The sequence below is a fragment of the Pipistrellus kuhlii genome, unplaced genomic scaffold (genome assembly GCF_014108245.1).
Source record: "Pipistrellus kuhlii isolate mPipKuh1 unplaced genomic scaffold, mPipKuh1.p scaffold_m20_p_2, whole genome shotgun sequence".
In the NCBI taxonomy this organism is placed as follows: domain Eukaryota; kingdom Metazoa; phylum Chordata; class Mammalia; order Chiroptera; family Vespertilionidae; genus Pipistrellus; species Pipistrellus kuhlii.
In genome coordinates this window covers 31,608,515-31,631,443 of record NW_023425515.1, presented here as the reverse complement: position 1 = coordinate 31,631,443, position 22,929 = coordinate 31,608,515, and the positions used below count along the sequence as shown (strand labels likewise).

The following is a 22,929-nucleotide window of genomic DNA, read 5'->3' as shown; positions in this document are numbered from 1 at the left end:
GGGAGGTGATTTTAGAAGTGCAAGCCTGGTGGGGGAGTTTTTCTTCACACCATCTGCAGGGAAGTGGTTACAGTCTACTATTGTACAAATCCTCCTGAAATGAGAAAGAACACCTAGGGAAATCGGTACATTGTTGAGAAGCAGGGCTGCTTGGCTTCTTCCTGGGAGCTCTAAAGACTTTTACCACAGTGGTGGCTCTGCCTGAGGGGCAGAGGGAGGAGGGCAGGCCCCTGAAGAGCCATCTTCCCCTGTCATTCTCCAGGTAGCCAACTGTGGGCTGGCTGCCATTTTTTTTGCAATTTAAGACACTAAGGGAATTTCAATGAGATCAGCCCTGTGTGTGTGAAGAAAGAAATAGCTTGTTTGGGGGGGGGGGGGGGAGAGAAAAAGTACCATGTTGTGTGTTACTGAGTTTCAGTTTTTTTAGTGTGTGTGTGTGTGTGTGTATCAGAGCAAACGTACAGCCACCTATACAATTCGTCATGTAAGCTATTACAAGTTCCATTACCGAAAGGAGGAGGGACGAGGACACCCAAAGAACATGAAATTATTTTTAAAAACTCATTCTAGGAAAAGGAAATGCCAGAGTGGAGAGATAAGGAGTCTTAATTAAGAACAAATTCATCTATTTCCCTTCTTCCACATGAGACACTCTTCTCTGGCAATTTGCTTGGAGAGCAGTTTTGCATCATAAATCTGGGACATGTTTTTTTTTTTTTTTTTTTTTTTTTTTTTTTTAAATGTGTGTGTTTGCTTTGCATGAGGCTTAAGAAAAACACAGCAACCAAACCAAACCAAACCTCCCAGTCCAGCCCTGGAGAAAAAAAAAGAGGACACCTAATCACCCGTGATGGCCATTACATAACCGAGAAACGGTACACACACAAACCCACAACCCCCGAGGGTCTCCCCACCCCGGAACCCGCCTTTGGCTTCCTGTGTCATCCAAGCCACCCTTTCCCCCTGCTCCTTTGTGAGGATCCCTAGAGACTGCTTCTTGCAGACCAAGTGGATCTCTGTGGTAGAGGTCACTTAAGAATGATCCCAAGCCCCCATGAAGCCTGGATCCACATCTACAGTGAATCTGCATGTAGGGTAGCAAAAGCTCCCGCTCTGTCTCTCATCGGTGCCCACCCGTGAGCTGCCCCCACCAAGGAGAAGGCCTGGCTGGGGGATGGGAGGATGGGGGGATGGGAGGTGGAGGGGCGCCCCTCCCAGAGGCCTCAGACCCCGCAGCCAGGCCCTTCCTTCCCCGGGCAGCCCGAGTGCTCCTCTCTTAGAGAATGCCAGGTACTCTGGAAAGTAGCCGTGTAATAATACACAAACCCCTGATGATGTCAGCGTGTTATTGACTTTCCAAGTCTGAATGACTGAGCAGAGGAGCGGGGGTGGGGCGCCATCCATCCGGCAGCGCGGGGACCGGCCGAGCGAAAATGGGCTCGGCGGCCGGCGGGGGAGGGGCGGCGGCGGCCGGGCGCTCGGGCTCCGCCGCGGCGGCCGCCGGGTGGTGCAGCGCGGCCGGCGGGGCGGGGGTCCCCCGCTCCTCCGCTGTTTACGTTTGGCCCAGCTCCTCGGGCACAAATACCTGAGTTCGACACCCCCCCCCCTCCCTTCTTCCCGGAGCTTCCACCACGTGGCAGGACCTGGTTGCACCGCGGGGAGCTGAGCGCGAGCAGGGGGCCCCTCCCCGCTGCTCCCTTCCCCCACCCACCCTGCACCGGAGCCTCACCCTCCGGCTGCAAACCCGGGGGTCGCCTTCCCCGGGGGTCCTCTCCTCCGGCCTAAGTCGATCCCCTTTGGGGATTGCACCGCAGCGGGGAGAGGCGGTGCATTTTATATGGGACGTGGCTTATGGCTTCGCTGATGGCGCTGGCAGCCAGCGCAGGTGCCGAGCTGGGGGGGGCTCCCGTTCTCCTCACCCGGCTCGGGGGCCACGGGGCAATCTGTCATCTCCCGGGCTAAGGTGGGAGCCGGGCTGGGTTGCCCTTAAATGGAATTGCACGGAGCCTGCGGCCGCGGTCTGCAGGGAAGCGCTCCAAACCGGGGCGTGGCGATCCCCACGGGCCTGGACCTCGCTTTCGGGCCACGCGGCTCCCTCCCCACCCCCGCTCCCCCTGCCCCCGCCGTGCTGGGCCCCCCTTTGGGGCCAGGCGCCCAGAGGCCTGCGGGCCGCGGAGCTCCCTGGCGCCCTCACCCAGCCCCTGGAACCTCCCACCTCATCCCCCACCCCGTCCCAGGAAGTGCAGGCCCCACTGCAAGGGGCGAGTCCCCTCCTCCCCCACCCCCACCCCCACCCCCAGGCTGGGTCTGTGGGAGCACCGTGTGCTGCAAACCGCACGGAGGCGGGGAGCTGAGCTGAACCTCTCGGTCTCCCAGGTCTGTAAAAAGACGGGGAGAGCAGTAATCCCCTCTTAACGGCTGCAAGGATGAGAAGAAAGCCAGATTTCGGAAGGGGCTGACTCCCTTTTAAAAGATAGGGCAGCCCTTGGCCTTCTTTTACAAGAGTTCCTTACTGGCCAGGCCCGGCCTGCAGAGAAGCCAGAGGGCCCATTGTTTTCCAAACTCGTCCCTTCCCCCACTCCCGGCTGTGGAGGCCTCCCCGCACCCACCCACTCCCACCGGGTTTGCAGTCAGACAAGAGCTGGTTCACGGCCAGGGTGGGGGTGGGGCGGGGAATGTGCCTCTGACCTAAAGTCAACCGTGTGCACCGCAGGCTTCCCAGAGCCTCGGCCCCTCCCCCACCCCCGCCTTGCTGCTTGGGATTGGACCAGACGTGAAGAGCTGTTACTATTTTACTCCAATCATAAGCCTTGGGGAATTTTGAAACTGGGAGTGAAAAGGTCCGTTTCCCCTCCCCCTTTCCCCATCCGCCCCCTCCCCCATGAGGGCTAACACTGCAAGATACAAAGTTGGAATTCTTCTCTGAAACCATGTTTCCCACCACGCGGAGGAGAGGCCAATCTGAAGACAGATAGAGACAAAGACAGAGATAGAGAGGCCAGGGAGGGGGTGGGGGAAAGGGAAGGGTGGGGGCGGAGAAGGTGCCTGTGATGCAATGTTGGCAGGGCTAGTGCTTGTGTCCCTGGTACTGTCCTGCCTGCCCCAGATTCTTTGTGACAATCCAGTACACACACACACACACACACACACACACACACACACACACACATATATATATATATATATATATATATATATATATATATATATATATATATATATATATATATATAATATTTTTTTATTGATTTCAGAGAGGGAGAGAAAGCTAGAAATAGCAGTGATGAGAAAAAATCATTGATTGGCTGCCTCCTATTGGGGATGGAACCAGGGCATGTGCCCTTGACTAGAATCAAACCCAGGACCCTCAGATCCAAAGGCCCATGCTTTATCCATTGACCCAAACCGGCTAGGGCCAGTCTAGTATTTTTTTTTTTTACAACAAATTCCTATTGTTTACTTGCAACCAAAAAAGTTCTAATGAATTTGCCAACATAGCATGTATTCATCTAATGTGAAATCTATCTTAGTGGATTTCAAGACTAGCTCCCACCCCAACTGTGAGCCCAAGAGTGCAGAGCACTGTCAGGGTGCCTCCTAGCAAGGTGCTCCACAAATGCCCTTCAAACTTAGCAAGGTCAGGGGACAGGAAGTGCCCTGTCGGCTGCATCAGGAGCCTGCAACTGGTTAATTTAAAGGGGAAACATTACCTTTTGCTGCTGTATTCTGGAAGCCCATTTATTCTTGCCCTCGTGGTAATGAGGGCTTATTCAAGTGACTAGAAGGAGGAAAGAGAAGAAACTTTATCCCCTTTAAGTTGCATTTAATAAAAGTCTTGGAGAAAATCAGTGAATTGTCAGGCTTAATAATTCCCCTCTGGTATTTTGTTGGAGAGAAGCTGCTGAAGTAATGTACAGTATTCAACGTTTATGGGACAGCAGATCCACAATTTATCTAAGAATAAAGTGCTGTGGTGACCTAATCTTTTTTTCCCTCCTCGTTTGTTTCCAAAAGGTTTTTTTCCAGCCCATGAGTCACTTCCAGTCAGATCCAAAGACAAAAGCCGGTTAATGGTGTGTCGTGAGTCAGGCTCCCACCCTGCCTTATCGTGAACACCCTTTCTAGCTCCGCGAAGACAGAACGCTTTTCATCCTGCGGGGCGGAGAGGACCTTGTTACACCCCGCTTCTGGGCAGGGCTCTTCAGGGAGCAGTACCGGGCCCTCCCATCTCACCCTGGCATCTGGCAGCTGATCTCTCCACTGATAGCACCATGGGGTGGTTCCTTCCCAGGGTTATTTTCAATCTGGAACTCCCCACACAACCTCTCCTGTTCCTAAGGCACCCTGGTGAGCCCAGGGATACAAAAGTGAACATAAAAGGAGGCCCCAGACTTCTAGTCATTTGTCGAATCATAAAAGAAGAAAGGCAGAGAAGAATCACCCTTAGCTGAGCTTTGAGGACCCTGGAAGGAGTGGTACTGAGGCTAATGACTTCCCAGTGTCCATCTCTCAGCAGCACTTTATCCAGTTGACTGTTTCCAACTTCTTGAAACACTTTCTCCCGGGGCTTCCTGGATGCCACTCTCTTTGTTTTCCGGCCAATTCTCCACTCCCCAACCCCACATCACCTCCCACCCCATCTCTCCACTAACTATTGTTCTCTTCTAGATAATGGTACTGCATCCACCTGGCTGTTCATCCCAAAGAAGCAATCCTGATGTGTTCTTTCCTCTCACCACATTCAGCCCATCAGCTTATTTACCTTCCAGAGATGTCTCCCCGCTGCCTGTCCCACCTCTACCCTGCCACCTGGCCTCCTAGTCCTTACATAATCGGGTCCCTTTATGCATTCAAATGACCTTCCCCAGCTCTCTCCACTCCAGCCATGTTACACCCCTTTTTCTTCTTCTACCAGCTCACCCCTTTCCACCCCGAGGCTTCTGCTCTTGTTGATTCCCTCTGCCTGAAAGACCCTCTGGCTCTTTCTAGGACTGGCTCTCCCATATCTATCTTAATCCATTCTGGGCTGCTCAAACAAAAATTCTATAGACTGAATGGCTTACACGACAGAAATTTATTTCTCCCGGTTCTTGGAGGCTGGAAGTCCCGAGGTGCCAGCAGATTCAGTATCTAGTGAGATTCCCACTTCCTGGATTGCAGACAGACACCTTGCAGTATCACATGGTTTCGAAGGAAATCCTCTCTCATATGTCTTCTTATAAAGGCACCAATTCCATTCGTGAGGGCTCTACACTCATGACCTAATCACTTTCCCAAAGGCCCCACCTGCTTATATCTTCCTATTAGGAACTAGTGGTACTGAGGCTAATGACTTCAGCATAGGAATTGGGGGAGACGGGGGTGAGGAGGGGACAGAAGCATTCCGTCTATAGCAGTACCCTCCAGGTTTCAGTTCAGTGGTCACCTCCCCAGTGAGGCCTCCCATGACCGCGTTCTTTCACATTGCCCAGTTTATGGCCTACACAATACTCACCATGATCTGTGGTGATCAATCAATCACCTTATTGCTTTATTCACATGCTTCTTCATTCCCCGCCTCCCCATTGGAATAGAAATTCCAGGAAGGCAGAGATCGTATCAGGCTTGTTCATTGTTCATTGATGTGTTCACTGACCAATATCTATTTTATAGTAGGCACACATGAAGACCCTTTTGATGAATGAAGGCAGGCGGTAGAGAAAGGTCAGGCTAGACACAGCTAATTGAGCTCAAAAAAGGAAGTTTGCCAGGTGGACTTAAAAAGAAAGGAACCTCCGAAAGGCACCGAAGGCATGAGACTACCTAGAGTGCTCATGGAACCCTCTCTTGACCTCACCTACCCTCCCAGCTATTCCTTATGACTCTGCTCCCTTTATTGCTAAACAGTGTTCTGAGGATTGCCTTGACTCATTGTTTTCAATTCCTCCCCTCCCATTCTCTCCTACTTATCACCCATCAGGCATTCTCCCCAAACCCAACCAACCATCTCTGTATTATTACATTCAACTGTCAGTTTTCAGGCTCTTCCTGGTGAACTTATCAGCAGCATCAGATAAAATTAATCACTGGTTCCTTCTGGAAACACTTACCTCATCTGGGACACTACCCTCTACTGTTTTTTTTCTCCTCGCTGACTGACTGTACTGTCCCAATCTCCTTGCTGATTCCTCTACTCTACCCATCTTCTGAACTCCGAGTACTAAAGCACTTCATATCCAAATCCTATAGGCTCTATTTTTAAAATGGACACCTAATCTGTTTGCCTCTTACCATTTCCACTGCTGGTACCCTGGTCTGAACCATTATCTTCTCTCACCTGACTATCGAAACAGCTCCCCTAATTGGTCTCCCCACTTCTACTCTTCAGTCTGTTCACACACAACAGCCAGAAGGGCCCTTGGAAAACATCTGTTAGATCATGTCATTCCCTGCACAAAACTCTCCAATGGCTTTCCATTATAGAGTCAAAGCCAAAATATTGTACTCATAGCAACACTGGAGGACTACCGTATCTGGACCCACTGCCCAGCTAATTTCCTCTGCTCTCCTGCTTTCACTGTATTCCCACACAACAGCCTCTTGGCTGTTTCTCAAACATGGTAGTGGCTTCCTGTCTCAAGACCTTTGAGGTAGCTGTTGCCTCTGCTTGGAAAGCTATTCTCCAAGATGTTTGCTTGGTTTGCTCGTTATATCAGCTTGCTGCTATAACAACAATGCCTTCTCAGAGAGACCCTACTCTGATCCCCCTCCATAAAACACCCCATTCCCAGCACAACTAAAGCTCCCTATATTGCTCTAAACATCGTTCTCATCACTTTCTAACATGTGGTGTAGTGTCTATTATCTGTCTCCCCATACAATGTTAGCATGGTTTTATTTATTGCTATATCGCCAGCACTAAGAGCAGGGCCTGACACTCATTAGCACTAGGCATGTATTACGTATTTGCAAATAAATATCAAAATTCAGAATGAAATTTTACAGACTGGAACCTAAAACTGAACCATAAAGTGTGGTCAGTAATCACAGCAGAGATGAAACTAGAGAAATAGCAGAAGCATTATTTTCCCATGGCTCTGTATACTATGCTACTAGTAAATTGTTTGGGTTTTATCTCACAGGCAATGGAATCGCCTTGAATCTTTCAAAGCAGTGATCGCTTGTGACAGAGACTGTGTCTGAAGTGGCAATGGATGGATCATGGACTAGAGTAGGGTAGAGCTGGTGGCCCAGAGCCCAGGTGGCAGGCTGTGGGCATTTGGACTGATGAGCAGGGAGCCTTGTCTGTGCCTCTCACTTCAAGCTGTGTGAGCAGTTGCTATCTTTGCTCATTGGCCTTCCTGACAAAGGCTCCTGATGTGCGGCAGAAAGAATGTTGGGAAGGAGGCCCTCTTAGCCAGACTTCTTCCCATTGAATCTCAAACTACGGCTCTCGCTTGAGTGTATATTGTAAGAAGAATAATCACTTATGCTTATATAATACTATAGAGCTTGCGAAGGCTATTTCCCACTATTTCTTCTAAAAATTCAAAGATCCAAAGTACTCTAGCCAGTATGCTTAAGTATCTTGCCACTTCACCAGTTAAGAAAGGAAACAATACTTATGTCCTGAAAATGCACTAGGGAACTGTTCTGGTGAACTGCTGAGAATATAGTTGGAACACAATCCGGGGTACTTCTAACAAATACCATATTGGACCTTAAATTTTCAGAGATTAAAAGTTAATGGTAGTGTTCAGCCAGATCCCAGAGGTTCTTTCTTTCTTTTTCTTTTTTCCATTGCATTTTAGGGAGAGTGGAAGGGAGGAGGAAAGGAGAAAGGGGCGGGGGGGGGGGGGGGGGGGAGAGGGAGAGAGAAACATCAATGTAAGAGAGACACAGTGATTGGTTGCCTTACATACTCATCCTGAATGAGGCCCAGGATCAAACCTGCAATCTAGGTAAGTGCCCTTGACTGGGAATGGAATCCCTAACCCTTCAGTGTTCAGACCAACAGTCCAACCAATGAGCAACACTGGCCAGGGCCCATAAGTTCTTCAGAATCCATCAAATGACTCTCCTCTCTGTAGTATTTGCACAGAGACACACATAAAGATCCTAACAGGTAAAGTAAGTACTTTCCCCAGTTACTTCTACACAGAGTAACAGATTGCACTTTTCTTCCCCTAACCACTGAGAATGCATTCAGGCTTATAAGAATATATATAGGACTCTCAGGAGTTCCCCTTCAGTCCCCCTAATAACACATATAGCCTTGGTGCATTCCCATGCCTGTCTTCCTTTGCAGAAACCCAATTTGCCCATGACTGTATTTGAATGTTACAGTTCAAGGGATTAGTTTTACATAGACACATAAATTTGCAAAGCTGGAAGCAGCTTTAGAAATTATCCCACGAGTCTAATCTCTTCATTTGCCAGATGAGAAAACCGAGGTTCAAAGAGCAAAGGGAAGGAAAAGGGAAAGAAAACTGATACTTCCTCAATAGATACCATGATCCAGGCCAGTGACAAGCAGCATTCCATACATGACTTCCTATATTTCTTGGAGGTGGATGTATTAGAGTTCTCCAGGGAAACAGAACCAATATATAATCTAGGTCTAGATGGTTCTAATACTTCCCACCATCTGGCATTTTTGTTGTTATTGTTAATCTTCACCCAAGTATAAAAGTACTTTCTTTCAATTTATTTTTAGAGAGAGTGGAAGGGGAAAGAGAGAAAACACATCGATTAATTGCCTCCCACACAGACCCCTACTGAAGCTGGAGATCCAACCTGCAACCCAGGTACATGCCCCATTACCAGGAATCAAACCTGCAACCCTTTGGTGTGCAGGCCTGCACTCTAACCACTGAGCAAACACTGGCTAGGGCCATCTGGCATTATTTAATAATGTTTTTCCTGTCTCTCTCTCTCTCTCTCTCTCTCTCTCTCTCTCTCTCTCTCTCTCTCTCTCTTCAATTTGACAGGATGTAATTTCTCTCCATCATTTTAAGAAATGACACAATATCTTCACCCAGTAAGACCATTTCTTCAGTTGGAAATAAGTTTTCAAATATTAAATGGGGATATAAAATGAGGAAACTGCTTTTAAAGAAAGATATGAACTCTTCCACTTCAAAATGATGTTGTCCCAAATAAAAAAGCTACCCCAGGCAACAATACACTCATTCCATTACTCAAAATTCCTCTGTGTCTCCTCTTTTGAAATTGCTTTAGGGCCTGTACCACTTGCTTTTCCAAAGCACTGTAGTTTTAATGTTAGCAAATGTTCATTGTTTGATTCAAGTTTTGGTCAACAGCCCAAAATTATCTGGTACTAAATCTGATGAATGAGGTACATGATCAAGCAAATACAGTTTAGATTAAGGGGGGGGGGGGGGAGGAAGAAAATAAAAGAAATGTGACTGTAAATAACAAGTGATTTTCTTTATGAAGTCAGAAAAGTGTTTTCAAAGGCTACTCTGTCTCTGCACTGAGAGCAAAGCTGGAATAAAAGTTTAAGTTGAAAAAAGTCGCCTTTCAAGTGACCGCACAGGGTAGACAGTAATCTATCTAGTTGATTCTATGACTTCATGGTCACTCAAGTGTTAAGGTTGTTTTAAAAATAATCAATGTTTTTAGAAGTATTTTGGAATGAGATACTCCTACACAGTCACTGGTTAGTTGTGGCTAGATGAAGATTTAGACAACAAAGTCAGGAGCTATAATATATTATTAGCAGTTATAATTTCAAAAAAATTAGAATTTACCATTATTTTTTTTATTCCTGGTAATGCAAAGAGAAAATCGGACAAAGGGTTTTTATTGGGAATATTTTCTCCTTTTTCAATAAAGCACAAGTGAAAAGATCTCTCTCCCAAAAGCAAATTCAAGAAAACGTAGGTCTTTGGAAGTTGAGGAAAGCATGTCTGCCTGCTGCGCAGCTGTCTTTCTGAATGTCCCCTCGTAATATCCCTTGTAATCCATACATGGCAGTCCCCTTAGATTCCACACATAATTAACACTTGGCAGAAATAAGACTAGTGAGCCTGAGGGTCTCTTAAATTTCATTTAAGAAATGCAGATTTCCATGAGGGTGACTTGGGAAGGGGAACACAAGCCCCTCTTCTCTTGTAGTATTCCCAGTCGCTGAATTTTACATGATTTTATAAAGATGTCCTCAGCCAGTCAAAAGGCATTTATTGATCGTCCACCATGTGTAGGCACTGAGTCTACATGTTGAGGGGGCTGCAAAATGATGTGAAACAAAATTCCAAGTCTTTCATTTTGTTGAGGTTACTACAAGTCCCAAATAATATCAAGAGGGGGAAAAATGACTGAGGACTTGGAAAGGCTAAAAAGAGGCTTGTCAGAGAGATGAAAAGGAACCATATGGAACTATGGATGGTTAGGATGCTGATGGCTAGGGTTGGGGTTAGGGGGAGGGTGTCTCAGATCAGCCATACAGATGGACATTGTATAGTCAGGACATCATGTAGTCCCACTCCAGGAGGCCTTCCAAGACAAGCTAAGGATGGAGCCCCTGGGAGGCTGCAGAAGGCCTGCTTGACATTTTGCATCCATTCAGAGAGTTGATGACTCTATTTCAGGCACCTTTTTAGGCATTGTGCTATTCATGGGAATCTAAGGGAAGTCATTTGATGGTTCCGTGTTTTCACTGCAATAAAAGACAAAGCTATCAGTTGAGAACATGGAGTGGGGAGTAAGCGTTGGGGCTATTTATTTTTATTTTGAAGAGCTAATAGTTGTATACAATAGCACATACAACTGGTATAAAAGAACAGAAGAAAAATCCCTCCTCTGCCTCTGTCCACCAGCTTCCTGGTCCCCTTCTTGGGAGACAGCAAGGCTCCTCTGTCAAGAAGGGCATAAAGGAAGCATTGAGCTAATTAAGAAGACTAAGAAGAATTGTTAGGGTACCTACGGTTTTTTGATCCTGGGTTGTTGGCTGACCTTTTGCTCAGAGTGGAAATTTAGAGAGTGCTTAAATCTATTCCTGTCTTGATCATTACAAAATTTTACTTTTCCACACATTGCTGTCACATCTTTATTCTGCCTCTTTATAACGTCAAAAATATTGTACAGTACCACTACACCCAATGCCTATTATGACTTTTACTAGAGGCCCGGTGCACAAATTCATGCACAGATGGAATCCCTCAGCCTGGCTAGCAATCAGGGCCAATCAGGGTCATCTGGCCCAGTCCTGATCAGGGCCAACAAGGGGCTGGCTGGCTGGGGAGAGACAGCAGGAGGGCTCCAGGGCATGTCCAGCCCTGTTGCCCAGTCCCAATCAGCTGGACCTCAGCAGCAAGCTAACCTACCAGTTGGAGCATCTGCCCCCTAATGGTCAGTGCGCATCATAGCAAATAATAAAACTGATTGGTCAAGCACTTAGCAAATTACACTTTTATTATATAAGAGGGTCACTTAAAGTGAGTCCTTCCTGGGATGCTCAGGCCTGGCCATTTCGGGGCATATCCCTTCTGAGCTGTATTGCAGAGTTGTGGAAGCATGTGGGTGTGGACTGGTCTCCTCTTGCTGAGCCCCAGCAGCTCTCACCCAGGAGGGCCAGGAGAGGAAGGAATTAGTATTCAAGGAGTTCGTTAGGATAGTTCAAGTGCAAATTTCTCCTGTGGTAACCGGAACATTGTACAACTGCAAAAAGTTAGGAGCCCCCAAGCATACATTCTATCTTATACTTTAATCTTCTCCTTACTAAAGAAGGTATTGAGTATGCCTGGGAAAAGAAAAAAAAAAGAAAAAGAAAAAAAGGAAGGAAACTGTTAGTTGAAATAAATGCCAGGTACCTCTCTCTACAACTCAAAACTGAAAAAAAATAAAATAAAATAAAATCTGTGTACCTTTATGCGGCCTGATGGGCAGGGGCACAGATGTTCTGCCTGCCAATAAAAAACCACCCCTCTGGATAGTTTAAACAGGAAGGGATTAAAACGATTACTGGAAATGCTGAAGGTAAGACTCTAGGCCAGATGTTCTTGTATTTTTGTGACTGAAACTCATGGCTAGACATACATTTTCTATTATGACTCAGAATATACACACAGAAGTGTACGTGCATGCACATAAAACTGAAATACGGCTGTATAAAACCCATTCACCTTTACTGGGGGCAATGCACTTGAATATTTCTTCTCTTCCATTTTATTCTTTATTATTCTATTCTGTTTGTTTAATTTTCCAAGCTTGCACCAACTCACTAAACAGATTCCATTAGCTGTGGTTTGAAAAGCATTGGTGTAGGCTGTGATCTCCCAGGCACAGCTCCCGGACCCCAGGCCCACCTGCCTGTGCCACCTCTGGGAAACCTGTTCCCATTGGCACAGGCACCGCTGAATCAGGAGGCCTCCTGCTGTCCCAGGAAGCCGCGGCTCAGCTGCTGGCTTCAGAACCAGGCCACCTCCACCACAAACCTGCTGCTCTCACTTCAAGGTAAAGTCTCTCGAGTTTATCTGATTCTTGGAACCCTGCCTGCAAGAGACTCTAAGAAATGTAGTGTTTAGCTTTCTAGCCTCAGCAAGCTGTGAGGAGTTTAGAATGAAGATGGATGAAAGGTACTGAGCAAGCCGACACTTCTGCAAGGCTGAGGTGCCCATTTCACACTTCTGATACCCCTTAGAGGCCTAGACCTGTGGGCCACCTTGATCCCTGGGCTTTGCAGTGAGGATTCCTGGGCCCAGGTATTCCTGGGGTCCCTGCCTCTGTGGGAATCCAAGAACTCTGACTCCAACTATTCAATGTGTAAGATTGAATTTCAGTTTTGAAAATGGTGGCATCACCTAAACTTGGGCTTTCAGAGAGTTGCGTTCTGGGTTCACAAATCATTTGGGAGACACCCATCAACTGCATCCTGTGTCCAGTGTGGTTATAGATGCTGCAATTCATGGTTAATCAACTCCTGATCTCTGCCCTCGAGGAACTTTCAGTCCGATGGGGGTGATAAAACAATAAAACACATGAATAATATTGTGTGACAAAGGTCAGGATGGGCTCAGTCATTAGCAGCTAAGGGAACACAGAGGAGGAAGACTTGAAGGAGGCTGTGCAATCACGGAGGGATTTCTGGAGGCGGTGACCCTTGAACTGAGTTTTCAAGGACTAGGAGCCAGGGAGAAGAAAGAGCCAAGGCAGCAGTCCTGGTGTGCAAAACGGAGATGAGCATGAGGGACTCTGAACTGTTCCGCATGGTCAAATAAAAGTCTTAAGAGGGAACATGGTGCTATATGACTCTAGAGAAATAGGCAGGTACTAGTAGATAGATCCCAGACCATGCCTACTCTGCTAACTAAATAGCCAAAAATAATACCCCCGATTTACCTGAACACTGTAGGTTTGCTGCCTCCACTTTGCCATTATTTTATGACATTTCTGAGGTAGAACACATAGATTTAGTGTTTCTTCCTCATTTATCAGACATCCTGTATTCAGTACTGACCACTATGTTGGGGAGGGGAGCATAAAGCATGGTCATATATTATGATGCAAATATCACACTGAATGAATATCTGGAAATGGGTCATTTGTGACAGCACTATTACAGGTAAGTGAGTGTTTTTTAGGGTTTCCTAGGGAACTTGTATCTATATACAGTTTCTAAAAATACTCTTAAAAGCATAAATAAATGACCCACTAGTAATTGTGTCCCTGTGATCAGTAAGAAGCTTTCTTCATATAAATTTACAGTTGACACTTAACAAAGATCTGCTCTGAGGTGGAACTCTTATAGGGAGCATGATAATTTTAGACTGACTCCTGAGCTGCAAACCACTCAGAAACTTTCTGCCAGCTCTGGAATAGACAGCAAGCAGGGTAATACTCATTTAATTCCTTTGCACAGTAATCTGATGGCTAAATATGCTTCAGAGAATCTTTTAGGACCAGCTGGGGAATGAAATCAATCAGAGTGCATAAATTACAAGAAAAGTGCTGTTGGTGTCAATTACCTAAGCTCTGTGGATGTTAAGTCTTCTAATTTCCAGTTAAATCAGTAATGTTACCAATCTCACTCTATTATTTTAAATAGGACTGTAGCTGCGTTTGCTACAAGTCGAATGAGGGCAGACAAATGTGAATAGTTAATGAGTCTCACCAAGTAATAGCAAGCTGAAGAAGTCAATAACAGTTATAGCAGGGCTCTCCCAGCTCCACCCTGACGTCTGCAAAAGGAGGTTTAAATCTGTTTGCTTTTTAAATTTGTTCCCCATGCTTCCTCTGAACATACTTTGTAACACAGCAGATGCCAAGCGAACGTGAGTGCTCCTCCTGCCACAGTGCGTCCCTATCTTCCCCCAAAGAGAATGACCCTGAGTTGGTACAGGAAGTCTTGGCTGCACTTTCCCTCGTAATCTACCCACCCCCACGGCCTGCGGCTACATTTCACTGACTCATAATTTCCAAGTATGATCAGCATGTTGACAGGAAAGATACAGTCACTGGGCAGAGCAGCAGCCCTAGAAGCTGGCCAAGGCCTATCCAGTAACCTCTGCCACCATTGATGGCAAAACAGAAATAAGGACACAACAACAACAACAGCACCAAAACCTAGAGTACAAGAGCATTTGAGTGCTAAACCCTTGCTATTTTGTTGCTTCCTCAGTACGCTGCACACCTTTCGTGACTCACCGAACTAAATGGGGAGGAATGGGGGTTGGCTTTCCTTAGCGATTGCCTATCCGTTCACTTCCTCTTCTCCCAAATTAATAAAATTAGCCAATGGTATAATCACACCAGGTAATATTACAGGAACCAAACAGGCTGGGAGCCAAGGTGCAACTGAGATTTATACAGATGTAGATATCATGTACCATATGGTCAGGTTGGGTCTTGCATGCATTGCATGCATTTCCCTGGTGGGAAACTTCCTTTCCGATGGCACATCAACTCAGCCCACTTTTTTTTAAACATAACTCTGCCCTTTACTTTATCCTTGGTAAAGTATCCTCTTCTTTGATGAGTCAGAGAAATTCAACTTTCTAAATCGCCCCATTCCTTTTCAATTTGCATTCTTCTGTTTGTTAGCGACTTGCATATGTAAAGGTTCCTACAGTTCTCTAAATCCATTCTCAAGCTCCCCTTTAGTTCCAATTACACTCACAGAATGTTTGATGAATGGAGAGGAATCCCAGGACAAAGGATAACTATTAATGAGTCCATTGTGAACCAGCCAGACAAACTAAATGGCTAAATTTTAAATACATTAAGAACTGGTGAAGAGTTCAAATAAAGTCAGACCTTAAGTCACTTCATCAGTTTGCTACTTGCCCAAATACATTCTCAAAAGAGGAGTTTTAGTTAGTGCTATGTGAATTAAATGTAAAAATAAATGGATGAATGGGATGGGATAGGAGGAAGGCAGCCCAGATCAAGTCCTATATAACTTGTCATTTGTCATTTCATAAAATTAGAGAGAATTAAGAACAAGGAAAAATACAGTTATCCCTGTATATATTTCCCAGGTCCACACAAAAAATACACAGCAATCCTATATGTAGTTAGTCTGTCTTGCATCATGAGTGAAGACCTATGATGCTCATTCCACTGTATCAGACCGGGGAGACGTTGAAAGAAACAAACTCGATTTTTACATATGGGAACTGGGTCACAAGAAACGAAGGAGCAGTGGGAAGACATAGCACTCTTTCATAGTTGACTGGAAATAGGTCCCCCTTGTCCAAAGCCCCTGCAAAACTCCACAGAGCTTCTAGCCCAGCCATCTGGTTTCCTTTACAGATTATAAGGTACTTAAATGCTGATTAATTATATATTTTCAACCTCCGTGACTGCAAATGAGATTAGAACGTTCGTATGATGGGAAATTCAATGGTGCATCGTGTGATAGCAAGAAAAGAATTGTGCTTATGATAAAATCCACTCTAACACAAATAACTCAGCAAGCCATTGAGGAAGGCCAGGTCTGCACATACTGTGAGGTTATTATTAGCCAAGACTCCAGCTATGTTTATATTTCCAGTAATGGGCAAGGAAAGAAGACACTAAATTCCTCAAGTAAGATTTACCTAGTGCATAATCTTTCACCCAGAAATTGAGTTATTTCCTGCATCAATACAAACAATCTCTATTTTTTTAAATGATCTTTCCAGAAACATGTCTTATCAAAGAATATTATAAAACTTTCCAACATTAAAAAAATGCTCTGGTAGAATCATCACAGGCTTTTTTGAATGGACAAAAAATAAAAACGTCTTACATTTAAAAGCCTCTACTTATTTTCAGGTACGATTGTTATTGTTGTTGTTATTTCATCCTTATTTTCCCCGGAAAGATCATATGAAAATCATTCAAAAATTTCAGATGGATTGAACAGGTCTCAGACCTTGGCAGCCTGATTGGACTTTTTCTTGGATTGACAAAGAAGGGGAAGAGGAAGGGTAGGAAGGAGAGCCTGAGCTGCTTTCCTGCTAGAAACTCAGCCAGCTTTGCTCAGACTCAGCTCATTCTGTCTTGGGCCTTCCCCATGGAAAGTCACACATATGAGTATGCATTTCTAAAGGATAGCAACATTACTGCTCAACATCAATCATGTGCTCGCCACAAACCAAATCCCAGCCTGAGCCTCCCTCCAACAGCTCTGAAAGCAGGTCCCATTATTATTGCCATTTTACAGACAGATAAAGCATCTGAGGCTTAGAAAGGGAGGGAACTTGCCAAGGGCCCATGCAGGGTAAAGTTAAGGTTCAAGCCCAGACAGTCTGATTCCTAGAAACTACTGGATGTCAAATAACATAGCCTCAAAATACGGTAGTAGTAATTTTGGTGGTTATTTTTTTCAATCTAAAGAGGCTTGATTGGATTGTGTAGCCACTGAAGCTATCTGCCCCATCAATGTGACTTACAGTTTCAACAATTTGAAGATTATATTATTTACTACAATGCTGCCTCCTGAAACAAAGGAACCCATAAAGCTCAATAAATAAAATAAAAGTTTATTTCTTGTGCATGTCAGGGTCCATTGAAGACAGTCATTGAGGGACCCAGGCTCCTTCCGTATTGTAGCTCTGGCCTCCCTTTGATCCTTGGAGTTCTCAGAGATCAAAGAGTGGACAGGAAAAGAGTGGAATGATAAACAGGTGGACCAAGACAGTTCATATTCCATTGACCCAAATCCAGTCAATGGTGACTCCTAACTGCAAAGGTGACTGAGAAATGGAGTTTTGCTGAGGCCTCAAAAGGAGCAGAGAATGTGGATATTGGGGAGCATTAGCAGCCTTTGCTTCAGGAACCGCTGAACTCTCTATTTAATTCATTCTCTAGGGAAGGACATATAATCCGCTTATTTCTGAGCACTGTGGTGTGTACTCAGAGCCATTGCTTTGCACCCACTCTCAGTATCCTGGAAACACCTTTTCTGATTGCATTAGTTGTTGTACCTGCAGCTTGCCTGGAGGAACATAATGAAAAAGAGCTGTATGAAATTCACTGCTATATCTACTGAAAGAATGTTATTAAGGGGAGAAATTTCCAGTCTTAGTATGAGTCAACAGTATGCTTCTCTTGAATTGAGTTTCTTAATCATACGAATATTTTGATACTTATAATACATCATCTAGCCTACTTTGCTGAGGCCACTAAGGAACTCAGAGCCAAAGCTGACATCCTTTTCCAGATACTGAATAGGAACTTCATGTTATTTATTTCTGTGTACAAATGTGACCTATCTTTGTTATTTTCCTATCACAAACAAAACATTTCCCCCTTCACCCTTACTGATCCTATTGCTTATTTTATAATTTGCATTTTATATGTAAAGAGAGAGCCATGTGGGTCAAGATGGGTAAAGCACATGAATTTAGCCATATTTGCAATTTGGAATCTATACTGAATTCCAGCTTAGTTATGGGGGTTATTCAGAAAGACAAATGTGATAGATCCTCCCCAGCTGTCACGCTGCTTCAGTGCACAGGAAACCCTACAAGCAGCTGACCCTCCAAGCTGATCTCAGGCTGAAAGCATTCCTGGTGGTGTCCCCACAAAGTCTTAGAGGTGAAAAGTGCTGGGTGTAGAATGTGTGACAAAACTCTTAGGGCCTTTGCTTAAAGAGGATCTGTGGGAACAGTGTCGGAATTACCCATGTGCTTATCTATAGGGACTAACTTGCTGAGTGACCTTGAGCAGGCACTTTACCTCTCTGGGCTTCTCATGTCTCTCTCCCCCTCCCCCTTCTAAGGGTTACCACCCCAAGAGAGCACATAATCTTTTATATATATTTATATAATTGATTTTTTTACAGAGAGGAAGGGAGACATCAAGATAGACTTATAGAGAGTTAGAAACATCGATGAGAGAGAAACATCAATCAGCTGTCTCCTGTACACCTCCCACTGGGGATGTGCCTGCAACCAAGGTACATGCCCTTGACCAGAATCGAACCTGGGACCTTTCAGTCAGCAAGCCGACGCTCTATCCACAGAGCCAAACCAGCCAGGGCTCATGTCTCTTTTTCTAAAATAAAAGCCATTGGACCATTGGATTAGATCCTCATTAAAGCCTTTTCTAGCACAATAAATGTATGGATTCTTCATAAAAATTAAAATAATTATCATTTCAAAATTTCCTCCAAGCAGTTTAGAAATAAATGACTGTCTAGAAAAAAAAAAAGGGGGGGGGGGGGGCAAAGGGCAACCCAAATGGAGAAGCAGGCTAGCAGTAATGATATTTAGAAACCACCGTGGCAAAATGTAGCTGCGTATCTTTATTCTGTGAACAGCAGGAGTCACAGTTCCACTATATAGAGGTGAAAGCTGTATAGACAGGATGTATTAATTTGAGTTGGAATTTGGCTGGGGCACCTGGACAGTTAATCCATCTCTTGGCTTCAGAAATCTGATACTTCTCTAAGAACACTGTTGCAGAATTCACAGGGCGAGCTGGACCTGGGAATTGGCTTGCTCCATTGGTGGGCTATGAAGGGCCCACCCATGTGCACGCCCGCACGTCCCAGAATCCCAGAAACCATCCAGCTTCCTGATTGCCCAAGTGAACGTGAACAATGTAAAGAATCTCTCAACTTCGATTCAGGAAAACTAAGAGTCTGCCACAGTGAGTCTTTGCTTGCAGTTCAGGACCTTGTACTAAAAATGCATTTTATGGTGAAACAAGACATTAGCTAATCTTTCAGGCTAACAGAGGGCCAGCTACAAATGCTTCCTGTGTGTATTGTGAAACTCTGAGATGACAGAGAAGTTCCTCGTTGCTTTCTGATTTCCCTTCCCCCATGACTCCCATTGGTCACACAAGCCATTGTCTGTGGTAAGCTGGCCAGGGTGTGATGTTGTAATTTTTCTTGGTTAATACTTCTAAATTAAATCTGCTTGAAAAAAAGAAAAGACAAAAAAAAAAAAAAAAGATACCAATCTTGTCTTGAATCACAGAGTTTTCTGATTTTTCTTCATCTATTGGCTAGCCTTATTTATTATTATTATTATTATTATTATTATTATTATTAACAAATTCATTCTTTGGATACTCAAGGGCCAAAGGAAAAAGAAAAAGTTTTCAAAACCCCCCAAAAAAACACTGAAACATAACGCCATAGAAACTGAGCCTGTAAGCAATAAGCACTCAGACACTTGTGGTTTGATACCCAAGCACCGACAAAAAGCACAGGCTGCCCCCGTTAAGTTTAAATCTCCGAGAGGCGGCCAAGACCAACGATCCACTTTGAAGAAGAAACATTAATACTATTTTCTTTGACTCACAGCGTGTGCTTATAATTCTCTTTGGCCTTATTTAGAAGGGAGGTTTTATTTTATTTTTTTTCTTCCTTTTTTTTTTTAAGGGTAAAGTCATGGGAATTTCTTAACCGCATTGTTCCACTTCGTGTCTTCTTCTTTCTCTTCAGATTTTATTTTCATTGCAGACCAGAGTGAAGATTTTATTAAATGGTAGCCTATGGGAACCAAGAAAAACCTGACGAGCAGCGACTCTGGCCAAGCATGTACCTGTTAACTACCAGGATCTCAGTTAGATGTTACTGACTAGCAAAAGTCTAGGCCTAAAACATCTATCCTCTTAAAATGATGTTTTGTTATTATTATTATTTAAACACATCCATAAGATGTCTGGCACTAAAAAAGTAGATGACTTACCTTTGTGAAGTAAAAAGAGAAACTACAAATATAAACTTGTGTTTACTTGTATTTGAATGCAAATATTGGACAGATTCACAAAAACTATTAAATTGGCTTCTTGAATAATATAGAGTGGATGATGGAGTGTCTGCCAATGATCAGCTGCTGATTTTGCCTGACCTCTCCCTTTATTTTTTCCAATAATAAATCTATTGTCATCCATTTCATCAGAAAGGCTGAACCACCAAAAAACTCAGACGGAGAATACGCTCACTCACTCTCCCCAACAGCATATGTTTCTCATTAATTTCATTAGTGCCACAAAAATTAAAAAATGATACAGTACGAGGATAATATTTGCAGTTTATCACATTACCAGCGGAGAAATCTCAATGTGCCTCAATTCACAGACACCCACCACACAGCAAAGCAAGCATGGGAGTTTAAAAACTGCAGAAGTTAAAGCTTCATAAGAAAAGTCTGTAGCCACAGCTTTCTAAGTCCTGATTACATATCTCATTTCTTAAATCAGATTTCTCCCAGAACTCATCTCTCACCAAAGTTCCTGTTTGATTCCCCTCTGGTTTCCGACTTCATGAAAGCACTTCAGTGATCAAGAGGCAGAAAGGCTGCACTGGTTAAAATGCAGATTGAAGTCCTAGCCAGGTAGCTCTGACACCAAGGTTATGGGTTCTATTGTATATCCGGTCAGGGCTCATACAAGAAGCAACCAATGGATGCATTAAGAAGTGGCAAAACAAATCAATGTTTCTTTCTTTCTCTCTCTCTCTCTCTCTCTCTCTCTCTCTCTCTCTCTCTCTCTCTCTCCCTTTCTCTATCGCTCCCTCCCTCTCTCCCTTCCTCTCTCTCTAAAACAAATCAACCAACCAATAAAACACAGATTAAAGTCAGGATTTCCTGCCCCTGAGCTGGCTGGAGCTGGACCAGTTAACTGAGCCCCAGAGTTCTGTGCAGACCCTCAAGACTAAAGGGTAAGAAGCCAGGTTTCAGGAGAAATGTTTAGCAGCTGCATACCACACAATTGGAAACAAAGGCTGAGCTATTTTGTGGGGAATTTGAATTATGTGTACAGCCAATCAGGAACAATAAATGGACTTGTGTCCAGTGATAATAACTCCTGGTCATTACAGATAGACTTACAGCTTATTCAGCATTTCCTATCCATTTTCTCTCACTGAGCCCCAAGCAGCTCTATGCTGCAAACAGCACTGCTGCTTTCCATGCCATTTTACAGATAAGAGCTCCAAGGGTTGGGAGGTGAAATAGTTTGGCCCTTTGAAGCAGATACATTGGCTGAGCTGGGGCTCACACTTAGGTCGCCTGAGGGGATTTCCACTGAGCAAGCTGCCTCGGGTCCTCAAATCTAGTCATTCGATTGAGGAATTCACCCACTTAGCCAACTTAGCCAACTAGACAAACCTAAGAGTCTTAGCAATCTAGTACTGAACTTCCATTGGACTCCTTACATTGCACTAAAAACAGAAGACAATTTCTCATCTTTACTAAAGTTGTAACAGTGATGAAATTTATCTCATTCTTTCTCCTGCCCCTGTTCTCCATTTTTCCCCCCCATTGATTTTATAATTGAGATTGGATTAGTCATTAGAAGAAGGTTGAAACTAAATCTCTGACAAAGGTGTGAAGGGTGGAATCCAGCCCCACATTTCTTAGCCTTGGAGTGAAGATCTGACAACAGGAGCAGTGCTCAACTCTGTTCTGTGGAGTCATGTTCTTTTCCTGAAAACATTTGTCCTTGCTGCAAGTGGATTAGAGGTTAGAATGCAGGATTGGCAGGCAGGATTTGTGGTTTCTATTCTTAGCCCCTCCACAGTTTTATCACACAAGGGTGAGCGCTAAGCAGTGTGGTTTATTGGAGAGAGAATCTGACTGCAAGATGGCACTGGCCCTCCTGTGAATGAGATGGTGAGTGCCCAGCGGAGCGTCAGCAAGGGTCAGGGTGCAGAGCACAACACGAGAGCCCTCCATCACCGAATGCATAAATATGTGCGCGATTCACTGCTGGGCCTCTCTCCACACCCTTCAATAGTCAGACCTACTCAAGAAAGAGAGAAGGACCCGAGTATTGCTTTCCCAATGTGCTTTGGGGGCTGTGCACAAACCAATACATTTTCATTCATTGATTGTGTGTGCTTGTGTGTATGTGTGTGTGTGTGTCCAGAACACTAAAGTTGTTTGGAGAAGTGGGGATAAGGTGATGGTGGTATGTTTTCAGATGATCAGCTGCTGTGTTTTTGTTTTGTTTTTTTAATATATTTTTAATTGACTTTTTTAAAAATATATTTTATTGATTTTTTACAGAGAGGAAGGGAGAGATATAGAGAGCTAGAAACATCGACCAGCTGCCTCTTGCACAACCCCTACTGGGGATGTGCCTGCAACCCAGGTACATGCCCTTGACTGGAATCGAACCCGGGACCCTTCAGTCCCCAGACCGATGCTCTACCACTGAGCCAAACCGGTTTTGGCTATTTTTAAAAATATATATATATTTTATTGATTTTGTACAGAGAGCAAGGGAGAGAGATAGAGAGCCAGAAACATTGATGAGAGAGTCATCGATCAGTTGCCTCCTGCACACCCCCTACTGGGGATATGCCCGCAACCAAGGTACATGCCCTTGACCAGAATCGAACCTTGGTCCCCTCAGTCCCCAAGCCAACGCTCTATCCATTGAGCCAAACCGGTCTTGGCCAGTTTCAGCTATTTTTATTGACTTTTTACAGAGAGGAAGGGACAAGGATAGAGAGTTAGAAACATCGTTAAGAGAGAAACATCA

At 44.6% G+C, this 22,929-nt stretch overlaps 1 long non-coding RNA gene across 1 annotated transcript; it reads right to left on the bottom strand.

Moving 5' to 3' along the window:
- Nucleotides 1-3,415: 3,415 nt before the first annotated feature.
- LOC123652607 lies at nt 3,416-5,830 on the bottom strand. The gene is made up of 2 exons (XR_006742046.1): nt 4,442-5,830; nt 3,416-4,344 (listed from the first exon to the last, which is right to left on the bottom strand). It is a non-coding gene; the product is annotated as an uncharacterized LOC123652607 (long non-coding RNA).
- Nucleotides 5,831-22,929: the final 17,099 nt, after the last annotated feature.